The sequence below is a fragment of the Coregonus lavaretus genome (assembly GCF_964263955.1).
Source record: "Coregonus lavaretus genome assembly, chromosome: 21".
In the NCBI taxonomy this organism is placed as follows: Eukaryota; Metazoa; Chordata; class Actinopteri; order Salmoniformes; family Salmonidae; genus Coregonus; species Coregonus lavaretus.
The window spans coordinates 14,411,251-14,424,131 of record NC_140008.1 but is presented as its reverse complement, the minus strand read 5'-3'; the positions used below and the strand labels follow the sequence as shown (position 1 = coordinate 14,424,131).

Sequence of the window (12,881 nt, the reverse complement as noted above, 5' to 3'; positions counted from 1 at the left end):
ACAGAGGACCACGTCTGACTAGGCTTAGCTATACCACAGCCTCTGCCATAGAAACAAACAGAGCATGGTTTTGTGTCTGTGGTTGCACTTTTACAATGCAGAAAACCTCTCGTCTCTAGCTCAAACTGTTCAAAACTAAATACCTATTTTACCAGAGCTACATTTACTCTTAAAGGGGTACACACAAATTATTCACCATGAGTAAGGAACTATGCAAACTATGAAAATAGTTCAAATAAACACTATTTAACCTAATTACAAAAGTTTGTCAGAGAAAATAGATGATATGGTTCAGATGAGATGGATCATTACAACTAAATAAATTAATAAGGACATTTTAAGTGTGCCGCAACATTTTTTATCCCATGAAGGTGTGCCATGGTTAAAAAAAGGTTGGGAACCACTGCCCTAAATTAAACTCATTCCTAAATATAACATGAAGTATATCTTTATGAATAACATTAACATTCTCATTTTGAAGTAGTTAGAATTTGTGTCTTTCAAATTTTCTGCAAAGTTTGAAAGCCACACATTTTCTATTTGAACCCAAAAATTAAAATGATCAGTGTGCATGTTTTACCAAATGAAATTTGGCAAATTGAAGCTAAGTTAAATCCAGAGGATATTTTATCATTTGAATAACTTTGCAGAGCTGAATTAGTGAAATTACATACTTTTTGTTACGTTGTATAATGATTTGAAGACAGGCGCAGGAATACGTATTAGGGGTTTTATTTACTCCACCCAACTCAAACACATATATATATATACAAAAGGGATGTAACCCAAACAATGGGAACCAGGTGTGCGTAATGAGACAAGACAGTCCGGGGTTGGTGGTAATGATCCATGTCGGTGACGCCTAGAAAGCTGGTGACGTAGACCTCCGGAACTGGTGAATGGAATGAGCAGCAGTACCGGTGGGATCCGTGACACTTTTTTACATCTAGACATTCATGTAAACATTCAAGTGCCTCTAGTTTGTTCATATATTTGAGATTATATATTTATAAACCAGAAGTTTAATGTTTGGATTATAGTACAGCATCAGTAAAATACATTGAAAAATATAAGACAACTCAAAATTGAATATGTTCTGGTTCCAAACTTCCCAGTAACTAAAGGAGAGGGTGTCTAGACTGTCACTGTGGCCCTCTTTGTGTATCTCTCTTATCTGTGTGTGTCTTTCTGAGACCACAGAGCAGGCAGGAGGTCAACACATTCCTGTCAACCACACCTCTGCTCCTTGTCCCACTGCTTCTCTTCCCCTACCTACCATCAACAAATCAGCCCTGCTCATGCATGAAACATAGTGCTTAACTCTACCTGGTCAGGGAAACACTGCAATGGCTGCTGTTTAAAACAGACCAATAAAACAGCATTTTACTAACTCTAGGTCTGAAGTTAGGATTCATCTCTACACCGTCTGGACATATGTACTTCTGGATTCTTAGTGGAGATCAAGAGGCACCCAAATCAAACATTGATTTGGTGATAATTGACTGTTTCTTTGATGCAGTATTGACCCATTAACTACTGTGTATACAGTGCCTTGCAAAATATTCATCCCCCTTGGCGTTTTTCCTATTTTTATTTGGATTTCATGTAATGGATATAAACAAAATAGTCCAAATTGGTGAAGTTAAATGAAAAAAATAATTGATTTCAAAAAATTCTAAAGAATAAATAACGGAAAAGTTGTGCATGCATACAGTGGGGAAAAAAAGTATTTAGTCAGCCACCAATTGTGCAAGTTCTCCCACTTAAAAAGATGAGAGAGGCCTGTAATTTTCATCATAGGTACACGTCAACTATGACAGACAAAATGAGAATTTTTTTTCCAGAAAATCACATTGTAGGATTTTTAAATGAATTGATTTGCAAATTATGGTGGAAAATAAGTATTTGGTCACCTACAAACAAGCAAGATTTCTGGCTCTCACAGACCTGTAACTTCTTCTTTAAGAGGCTCCTCTGTCCTCCACTCGTTAACTGTATTAATGGCACCTGTTTGAACTTGTTATCAGTATAAAAGACACCTGTCCACAACCTCAAACAGTCACACTCCAAACTCCACTATGGCCAAGACCAAAGAGCTGTCAAAGGACACCAGAAACAAAATTGTAGACCTGCACCAGGCTGGGAAGACTGACTCTGCAATAGGTAAGCAGCTTGGTTTGAAGAAATCAACTGTGGGAGCAATTATTAGGAAATGGAAGACATACAAGACCACTGATAATCTCCCTCGATCTGGGGCTCCACGCAAGATCTCACCCCGTGGGGTCAAAATGATCACAAGAACGGTGAGCAAAAATCCCAGAACCACACGGGGGGACCTAGTGAATGACCTGCAGAGAGCTGGGACCAAAGTAACAAAGCCTACCATCAGTAACACACTACGCCACCAGGGACTCAAATCCTGCAGTGCCAGACGTGTCCCCCTGCTTAAGCCAGTACATGTCCAGGCCCGTCTGAAGTTTGCTAGAGTGCATTTGGATGATCCAGAAGAGGATTGGGAGAATGTCATATGGTCAGATGAAACCAAAATAGAACTTTTTGGTAAAAACTCAACTCGTCGTGTTTGGAGGACAAAGAATGCTGAGTTGCATCCAAAGAACACCATACCTACTGTGAAGCATGGGGGTGGAAACATCATGCTTTGGGGCTGTTTTTCTCTAAAGGGACCAGGACGACTGATCCGTGTAAAGGAAAGAATGAATGGGGCCATGTATCGTGAGATTTTGAGTGAAAACCTCCTTCCATCAGCAAGGGCATTGAAGATGAAACGTGGCTGGGTCTTTCAGCATGACAATGATCCCAAACACACCGCCCGGGCAACGAAGGAGTGGCTTCGTGAGAAGCATTTCAAGGTCCTGGAGTGGCCTAGCCAGTCTCCAGATCTCAACCCCATAGAAAATCTTTGGAGGGAGTTGAAAGTCTGTGTTGCCCAGCGACAGCCCCAAAACATCACTGCTCTAGAGGATATCTGCACGGAGGAATGGGCCAAAATACCATTAACAGTGTGTGAAAACCTTGTGAAGACTTACAGAAAACGTTTGACCTGTGTCATTGCCAACAAAGGGTATATAACAAAGTATTGAGAAACTTTTGTTATTGACCAAATACTTATTTTCCACCATAATTTGCAAATAAATTCATTAAAAATCCTACGATGTGATTTTCTGGAATTTTTGACATGTACCTCTGGAATCATAGTTGACATGTACCTATGATGAAAATTACAGGCCTCTCTCATCTTTTTAAGTGGGAGAACTTGCACAATTGGTGGCTGACTAAATACTTTTCTTCCCCACTGTATGTATTCGCCCCCTTTGCTATGAAGCCCCTAAATAAGATCTGGTGCAACCAATTGCCTTCAGAAGTCACATAATTAGTTAAATAAAGTCCACCTGTGTGCAATCTAAGTGTCACATGATCTCAGTCTATATACACCTGTTCTGAAAGGCCCCAGAGTCTGCAACACCACTAAGCAAGGGGCACCACCAAGCAAGCGGCACCATGAAGACCAAGGATCTCTCCAAACAGGTCAGGGACAAAGTTGTGGAGAAGTACAGATCAGGGTTGGGTTATAAAAAAATATCAGAAACTTTGAACATCCCGCAGAGCACCATTAAATCCATTATAGAAAAACGGAAAGAATATGGCACCACAACAAACCTGCCAAGAGAGGGCCGCCCACCAAAACTCACGGACCAGGCAAGGAGGGCATTAATCAGAGAGGCAACAAAGAGACCAAAGATAACCCTGAAGGAGCTGCAAAGCTCCACAGCGGAGATTGGAGTATCTGTCCATAGGACCACTTTAAGCCGTACACTCTACAGAGCTGGGCTTTATGGAAGAGTGGCCAGAAAAAAGCCATTGCTTAAAGAAAAAAATAAGCAAACACGTTTGGTGTTTGCCAAAAAGGCATGTGGGAGACTCCCCAAACATATGGAAGAAGGTACTCTGGTCAGATGAGACTAAAATTGACCTTTTTGGCCATCAAGGAAAACGCTATGTCTGGTACAAACCCAACACCTCTCATCACCCCGAGAACACCATCCCCACAGTGAAGCATGGTGGTTGCAGCATCATGCTGTGGGGATGTTTTTCATCGGCAGGGACTGGGAAACTGGTCAGAAATGAAGGAATGATGGATGGCGCTAAATACAGGGAAATTCTTGAGGGAAACCTGTTTCAGTCTTCCAGAGATTTGAGACTGGGACAGAGGTTCACCTTCCAGCAGGACAATGACCCTAAGCATACTGCTAAAGCAACACTCGAATGGTTTGAGGGGAAATGTCTTGGAATGGCCTAGTCAAAGCCCAGACCTCAATCCAATTTAGAATCTGTGGTATGACTTAAAGATTGCTGTACACCAGCAGAACCCATCCAACTTGAAGGAGCTGGAGCAGTTTTGCCTTGAAGAATGGGCAAAAATCCCAGTGGCTAGATGTGCGAAGCTTATAGAGACATACCCCAAGAGACTTGCAGCTGTAATTGCTGCAAAGGGTGGCTCTACAAAGTATTTACTTTTTTTTTTTTTTTGGGGGGGGGGGGGGGGGGGGGTGAATAGTTATGCACGCTCAAGTTTTCAGTTTTTTTGTCTTATTTCTTGTTTGTTTCAAAATAAAAAATATTTTGCATCTTCAAAGCTGTAGGCATGTTGTGTAAATCAAATGATACAAACCCCCCCCAAAAATAAATGTTTTAATTCCAGGTTGTAAGGCAACAAAATAGGAAAAATGCCAAGGGGGGTGAATACTTTCGCAAGCCACTGTATTTGTTAGATTATTACAGGCTGTAGTGTAGGCATAAGTTTGTCATATACAGTCATTTTGAAAGAGGTATTTGATGTTAAGTCCCCTATATGGGGGACTTTGAGCGGTTCTGGACCGGTTTTGGTGTACAATGCACTCTGTGAACGTCGTAGGGTCCCGTGCCTTATAGTGCCATTTGTCTGCTCTCAGCTCCAACTGTCTCAGCGGAGCTGTCCTGAAGTGTCAGCTTTCAGACCTGAAGTGTCAGCTTTCAGGAGTGACGTGTCAAATTTTCTGGCCTATCCAGATAAAGGAACAATTTCCTGTGCCTGTGAGACTCACAGCTGCTCTTGCAATAGCGCATATGAACCAGGAGAGTCTCGACATGAAAAAATACTAAATAATTTCATAGAATTGAAAAAATACCCCTTTCTCTTGGTCACATACAGACGAAATCACTTCGTGCTTAAAGCTGAAGTTGTAACAAGTCTGCACACATTTGAATAGTGTCTCTGCGCCACTCAGTGGACGTTGTCGTCAGTTATATGAAATAGTGCCAATATTGTACTGTCACTAAGTACAGTTATAACAAAGGTGAAATCTTATAGTAAGTCATTTATAATTTGATTGTTACTATATTTAGAGACCGTTTCAGTCATTTCAAGTCCTATTGCCCAACCTTTTTTGAATAGTAAAAAAATAATATATGATTTTTCATATTTTCGTTGTATTTGTACTATGTACTTGAGCTTGTGTCCTCAAAATGGAGTACACCTTTACCAGTTATTGTTGATGGCCATCTCATGAAATATTATTATGTTTAGGTATGTCTATTTAGGCAGAAATCTAAATGTTGCCCTATCATTCAAGAGGTTGGATAATACCGCTTCTACTGTTTATTGACTTAAACAGTGGATGTTGAACATGAGGTTAAGCGGTTGCCACCATGTATACTCCATGTACTGTAGCTATAGAAATCCATGTTGCATGTTTCATGCTATAATCCCAGGTTATGTGATGATGGGGAATGGTTGACTCAATGGGGTACTCAGCATGATGGGGGACTCAGCATGACAATGTGAATGGAAACTGCATTGAGTCGTCCAGCTCTTGTTACCCTTTCCTCTGTGTGTGTGTTGTGTTTGTGTGGCCTGGCCTCTCTGAAGATAATCCTCCCCACCAGTAATTGAAGCTATAATGTTCCCCATCCCCACTCACACAGAGAGAACCCGAGAACCCCTTGACTCATACAAAATTAAAGGTCCAATGCAGCTGTTTTTATCCCAATATCAAACAATTTCTGGGTAACAACCTTACTGTGATTGTTTTCAATTCAAATGGTCAAAAAGAAACAAAAATAGCTTCTTAGCAAAGATACATTTCTCAAGCAAGAATTTTGCTAGGACTGTCTGGGAGTGGTCTGAGTGGGGAAGGGAAAACTGAAAACTAGCTGTTATTGCAGAGAGGTTTGGAACTCTCTTTCTTATTGGTCTATTAACTAATTTACCGCCTGGTGATGTCACCAGGGAGGCCAAAACTCCATCCCACCAAAACAGGCTGAAATTTCAGGTGGTCTTTTCAAATAGCTCTTACACTAAAAGGGCATTATCATACTTTTCACACTTTCACAGTATTATTCCAATCTCATAGTGTGGAAATATATATAAAACACAGGAAATTAACGTTTTTGACTGCACTGGGCATTTAAACCCCTCTGATTAATCCTTGCTGTTAAGTAACTCTTGATGGGTATCAGTTATTCTGCTGGCCCTCCTCTCCGCTCTGCTCCACTCTGCTCCGCTCCATCAGGCCTCCCAGGACACACAGGAGAGGAGAAAAAGGAAGGATGCATAAAGGGTTGTGTACAGCAACCATGACAGGCTAATAGGCCTGCTCTTCATTATGATGACACAGACCGATAGGCAGGCAGAGAAGGGTGAGTGGTTCTGTGCCAGCCTGCCAGCGTTGCCAGCCCTATCCATCACTCCTCTTGTCTGGCTGGTCAAGACCAGAGCCAGGGACAGGCACTACGTAGTGAGAAGGAGAAGAAACAGGCTGAACCCACGCCACGTTATCAGCCCAGAAATGACATCCGTCCCTGGGCCACACATGGACACACGGACACGCACATAATGACAGGTACAAAGACATGCATACACTCTCTGTCTCTGTATCTCACTCACACACACACACACACACACACACACAGACGCACACACACACACAAACACACATACACACACACACACACACACACAGAGACACAGATAAATATAGTCTAGTACGGAAGAAATCCCTTTGGCTACCCACAGCGTACTCAGACAGGTGTCCATAAAGAGTCTTATGCAATGTCATGCAGTGCAGTCAGCAGGCACTGCAGGCTCACCAGAGAACAGACACTCCGGATCTCTGACGAACATGTCTTGAGTAGTACCCAGTAGATTTGAGTCTTTTATATAACATTATCTAACACAGGGGATAAGGCATGTGTTACCTCAGCCTCACTCAGCCCCTCAGACCACAGGCTCCTTTGATCCGTGGCTTGCCAAGCCTCTTATTTTCCTCAATGGCAGTGGACTGACGTAGCCCCCAATGTGGAAATGCAGTCAGTGGTAGAAAAAGTACCCAATTGTCATACTTGAGCAAAAGTAAAGGTACCTTACTAGAAAATGAATATACTTAAGTATCAAAGTAAAAGTATAAATAATTTCAAATTGCTTATTTTAAGCAAACCTGACAGCACAATTTTTTATTTATTTATGGATAACCAGGGGCACAATACAACACGCAGACATCATTTACAAATGAAGCATTTGTGTTTAATGAGTCCGCCAGATTAGAGGCAGTAGAGATGCCCGGGGATGTTCTCTTGATAAGTGTGTGAATTGGGCCATTTTCTTGTCCTGCTAAGCATTCAAAATGTAATGAGTACTTTTGGGTGTCACGGAAAATGTATGGTGTAAAAAGTACATTATTTTCTTTAGTGAAGTAAAAGTAAAATGTGTCAAAAATATAGATACCCAAAAAAACTACTTAAGTAGTACTTTACAAATATTTATACCACTGAATTCAGTTTATTGACTAAAGTCAGACAGCTTTACTGATTTTATTTCTGATGGAAGTGCATATTCTGTTAATGTTCCACCACACACAGCAGATTATTATTTTTTACCTATAAGGTTGGCTGGCTGTGAACCATGATGCTGCTAATCTCTGATGATCTTTCCATCCATTCATCTTCAGCTATATAAGTCAATTTATTTCCATTTCTCTATACGATGCACAAGATAGCTAAGCGAGGAGGATTGTTCTGATGCTGTGGACGCTGAAGTATCCTGCCTAAACCCATAGTGGATGGGTGAGGGCCTCGCAGAGCAGGCTGCTGGTCAGATGTAATGATCAGAATAGGCATACACTATTTCATAGTCAGCTTGCATGTTTGAACCTGCTAGGCAAAACACACCCAGGCACTCTGTAGAACATTGTTTCAGTTGAGTAATAGGGTCTTTCTATAAACTAGGGTAGCAGTGAGGATTCCCTACTCTGGACAACTTGTTACAGCTGTTGATAAGTCATTGATAGTGTCGTGGAAATTCTACTTTATCAATGAGGAGAGACAAGGTCAATCACCAATCAGGATATTACTTTATTCAAAACATATTAATAAGGGAGCAGGTCACACCACACACACACAAGTGAATAGAGTGAGTGCTCTGTAATAATGAGGCTGGTCGACCCAACACTATTGAGTGTTGGGCCGAGAGCTCTGACATACAGAGGTCTTATATAGTTTAACAAAAAATGCTTAGTCATGGCTGGTTCCACCCCTCCACGTCAGCTCGGAAGAAAACAAGCTACCTCGGTTCTTCTCGTGGCTATGTGTATCGGTTCATAGCGCACTAACAAGTGATAACGTTAGTTCCGTTACTCCCCTCCATTCAAGCCAGCCTGTTCACCTCACATCCTTACACAGCTGTGCCCTTGAAAGATAACAGAAGAACAGGATGAACTGAAACACTGTGGTCACTTCTCAGAGGCTCTTTGTCTTATGCCGTGTGACCAAGTTACTCAGAAGCAAAGATGATACAAAACAATAACAGGTTGTTCTGTCCCTCAAGTTTTATCTATATCCCGAGTCGCAAGTTATCTCTGAGTCGCCCCATGTCCTTGACAATACGTAGAGTGGAACCATCCCTTCTCAGAAGCACAGTATTGCAAGTTATCAAAATCTCTTTACCAATGTTAAGCATATAATTGTTAACTATTAATATAAAACAAAGCAGGTAATTTTTACTCTCACAATAGTAATCTGCAAAATAAATTCATGTCATTTCATTTAGATACAGTGAGGGAAAAAAGTATTTGATCCCCTGCTGATTTTGTACGTTTGCCCACTGACAAAGAAATGATCAGTCTATAATTTTAATGATAGGTTTATTTGAACAGTGAGAGACAGAATAACAACAAAAAAATCCAATTGATTTGCATTTTAATGAGGGAAATAAGTATTTGATCCCCTCTCAATCAGAAAGATTTCTGGCTCCCAGGTGTCTTTTATACAGGTAACGAGCTGAGAATAGGAGCACACTCTTAAAGGGAGTGCTCCTAATCTCAGTTTGTTACCTGTATAAAAGACACCTGTCCACAGAAGGCCTCGAGGACGGCCAGGACTGGCTGAACCACAGATTATAACAGACCGCCTAGCTTTGCCACTCAGCTCCGCTGTAGGACCACAGCAAGCTGTGTGTGGGTACAGGTGCATACTAAGAAAGAAAAATCCTCTATTGCTTAGATGCAATAGGTTACATTTATCCACCTTTTTTTAAGGTACTGTATCTGCGACCAACAGATGCATATCTCAAATCAAATCAAATCAAATTGTATTGGTCACATGCGCCGAATACAACAGGTGCAGACATTACAGTGAAATGCTTACTTACAGCCCTTAACCAACAGTGCATTTATTTTTAACAAAAAAAGTAAAAATAAAACAACAACAAAAAAAGTGTTGAGAAAAAAAAGGAGGATTCTTCTGTATTCCTAGTCATGTGAAATCCATAGATTAGGGCCTAATTCATTTATTTAAAATGACTTATTTCCTTATATGAACTGTGACTCAGTAAAATCTTAGAATTTGTTGCATGTTGCATTTATATTTTTGTTCAGTATATTTAGTCAGGCAATGTCCACATTATTCGTACATATTTTAGAATGTAATAATAATTTGAATGCCAATGCATTTGCAAAACCAAAAAAATGTATTATTCTTAAAGTAGTAATGACCTACTTTTTTTTAAACACTTTTTTGCATGTTTTTTTGTGAGCACACAAACGTTTTGCATGGATCAAATAAAATGTTATAGGTCACATGCGCCGAATACAACAGGTGTAGACTTTACAGTCAAATGCTTACTTATGAGCCCATTCCCAACAGTGCAGAGTTAAAAAGTAAGACAAATATTTGCTAAAGAAAAAACAGAATTGTAACACAATAAAACAATAAGTAGTACCAGTACCGAGTCAGTGTGCAGGGGTACGAGGTAGTTGAGGTAATACAGTATGTACTTGTGGGTAGGGGTTAAAGTGACTTGGCAATCAGGATATATAATAAACAGAGTAGCAGCAGTGTATGTGAACTGTGAAAGTGTGTCTATGTGTGAGTGTGTGTGGCGTCAATATGCATGTGTGTGTGTGTTTTGTGTGTGTGAGCGTATGTAGTGTGTGAGCATATGTAGTGTGTGTGTGTGTGTGTGTGTGTTGGAGTGTCAGTGCAGTATGTGTGAGTATGTGGCTAGAGTCTAGTGAGTGGGCATAGAGCCAGTGCAAGGTAGTCGATGCAAAACAATTAATATAAAGAAGTAAATAATTAAGGGGGTTAATGTAAATAGTCCGGGTGGCCATTTGATTAACTTATGGCTTGAGGGTAGAAGCTGTTCAGGAGCCTTTTGGTCCCAGACTTGGCGCTTCGGTACCGCTTGCCGTGTGGTAGCAGAGAGAACAGTCTATGACTTGGGTGGCTGGAGTTTTTGACAATTTTTAAGGCCTTCCTCTGACACCGCTTAGTATAGAGGTCCTGGATGCCAGGAAGCTTGGCCTCCTATTGTGCCCTCTTCACGACTGTGTTGGTGTGTTTGAACCATGATAGGTACTTAGTGATCTGGACACCAAGGAACTTGAAACTCTCGATCCGCTCTACTACAGCCCTGTCGATGTGAATGGGGTTGTGCTCGGCCCTCCGTTTCCTGTTGTCCACGATAAGCTCCTTTGTCTTGCTGACGTTGAGGGAGTGGTTGTTGTTCTGGCACCACACTGCCAGGTGTTGGAGTCGTGTGCGGCCACACAGTTGTGGGTGAACAGGGAGTATAGGAGGGGACTGAGCACGCACCCCTGAGGGGCCCCTGTGTTGAGGGACAACGTGGTGGATGTGTTGTTCCCTACCCTCACCACCTGGGGGCGGCCCGTCAGGAAATACAGGATCCAGTTGCAGAGAGAGGTGTTCAGACCTAGGATCCTTAGCTTAGTGATGAGCTTGGAGAACACTATGGTATTGAATGCTGAGCTGTAGTCAATTAACAGCATTCTCACGTACCCTACTGTTGAAAAGTTTGGGGTCACTTAGAAATGTCCTTGTTTTTTTTTGTCTATTAAAATAACATCAATGTGATGAGGTGTGAATGAAGGAGTCAGGTGCAGGCAGATAAAACACTGAAGTCCAGAGTTTATTCCGTTTACGGAAGTCGTGACAGTACCCCCCCCCCCCCCCCCCCCTTGATGCGCGGCTCCAGCAGTGCACTGACCCCGGCCTCGGGGACGGCCAGGAATGGCTGAACCACAGATTATAACAGACCGCCTAGCTTTGCCACTCAGCTCCGCTGTAGGACCACAGCAAGCTGTGTGTGGGTACAGGTGCATACTAAGAAAGAAAAATCCTCTATTGCTTAGATGCAATAGGTTACATTTATTACTAGGGCTGTGACGGTCTTGGAATTTGAGGTTGTACACAGTCACCGACATAGCCGTTCAAAAAAGGGGAGGTCACAATTCTGTTTGTACACTTGTTTACATGGATATTTGAAACAAGCCATTACACTTCGTTATTATCATGGCATTTCATTATTATTATTCAGGTTATTACTTATAAATATTAATCAACAAATTAAGAAATGCCAGGTTGGAGAGGATCTGTCGTATATTCGTACTGACACAACATTAACGGAGTCAAAATAAAGATATATGCCTAGCTTCTCCTTTTGGCTTTTCTGCATATAATTTTTTTTTCGACGCACAAAACCATTCAAACTAAGTCCGATTGTGTTTTCTCCCACTTTTCCTGAAATATTCGCATAACATCATAAACCCTGCTGCTGCAGTCATTCAATGGCAGTGGCATTGGCATATGTTCTTCAAAGAGAGGACTTCGTAATGAGAGAAATAATGTAGCCTAAGCTACTGAAAATAGGACTTTTACAAGATTAAATCATGACAAAAAAAAGAAAGATCAAGTCCAGACAGGCTACTTTAGGAAACTTTCTGAATGGACATACAGTGACTTCAGAAAGTATTCCCACCCCTTGACTTTTTCCTGTTATTTTTCGATTTTTAAACAACTAATTGACCGAAGTCTGTTGCACAGTTTCTCTAGAGATAAATCAGATCCAGCCTGAACTGTGCAATGTTGTAGGGAGTTGTAGTTTCCAACAGGCCAATATTCTACAGTTTAACGCATAAAACAAGGTAATTAACTACAATGACCATAATCCATTGTGCATGTACGTGTCCGGTCTGTGATTATTTTATGCCTGCTACAGAAGTGACAGAAGAATGCCCAATCGTGAGGTGATATTGAGAGCAGCTGTTGCTTTGCCCAGGTATCTCTACCTGAAAATACATGATGTAAGTGATTGATATTTGGTATTCAGCAGTCATAAAAGTATGTCTTATTTACATTGAAGAACTACAAAAAAAATTGTCAGACAGCATAGGCAGCATCTCTATAGAGATGAGATGATGACATAGAATGAATAATAATGTCATCAAATAAAACAAATGTAATATAGGCTACACAACAACTGCCATATTTTATTAAAGTAAAGTAATGTGAATAAATTACGGTTAATAAGT

At 41.0% G+C, this 12,881-nt stretch overlaps 1 protein-coding gene across 1 annotated transcript in view; it reads left to right on the top strand.

The window, feature by feature from the left end:
* Positions 1-12,881, top strand: part of LOC311148771 (potassium voltage-gated channel subfamily KQT member 1-like) — a gene marked incomplete at both ends in the record, with an annotated part of 216,911 nt that overhangs the window by 1,193 nt on the left and 202,837 nt on the right. The gene's annotated exons all lie outside the window — the stretch shown is intronic.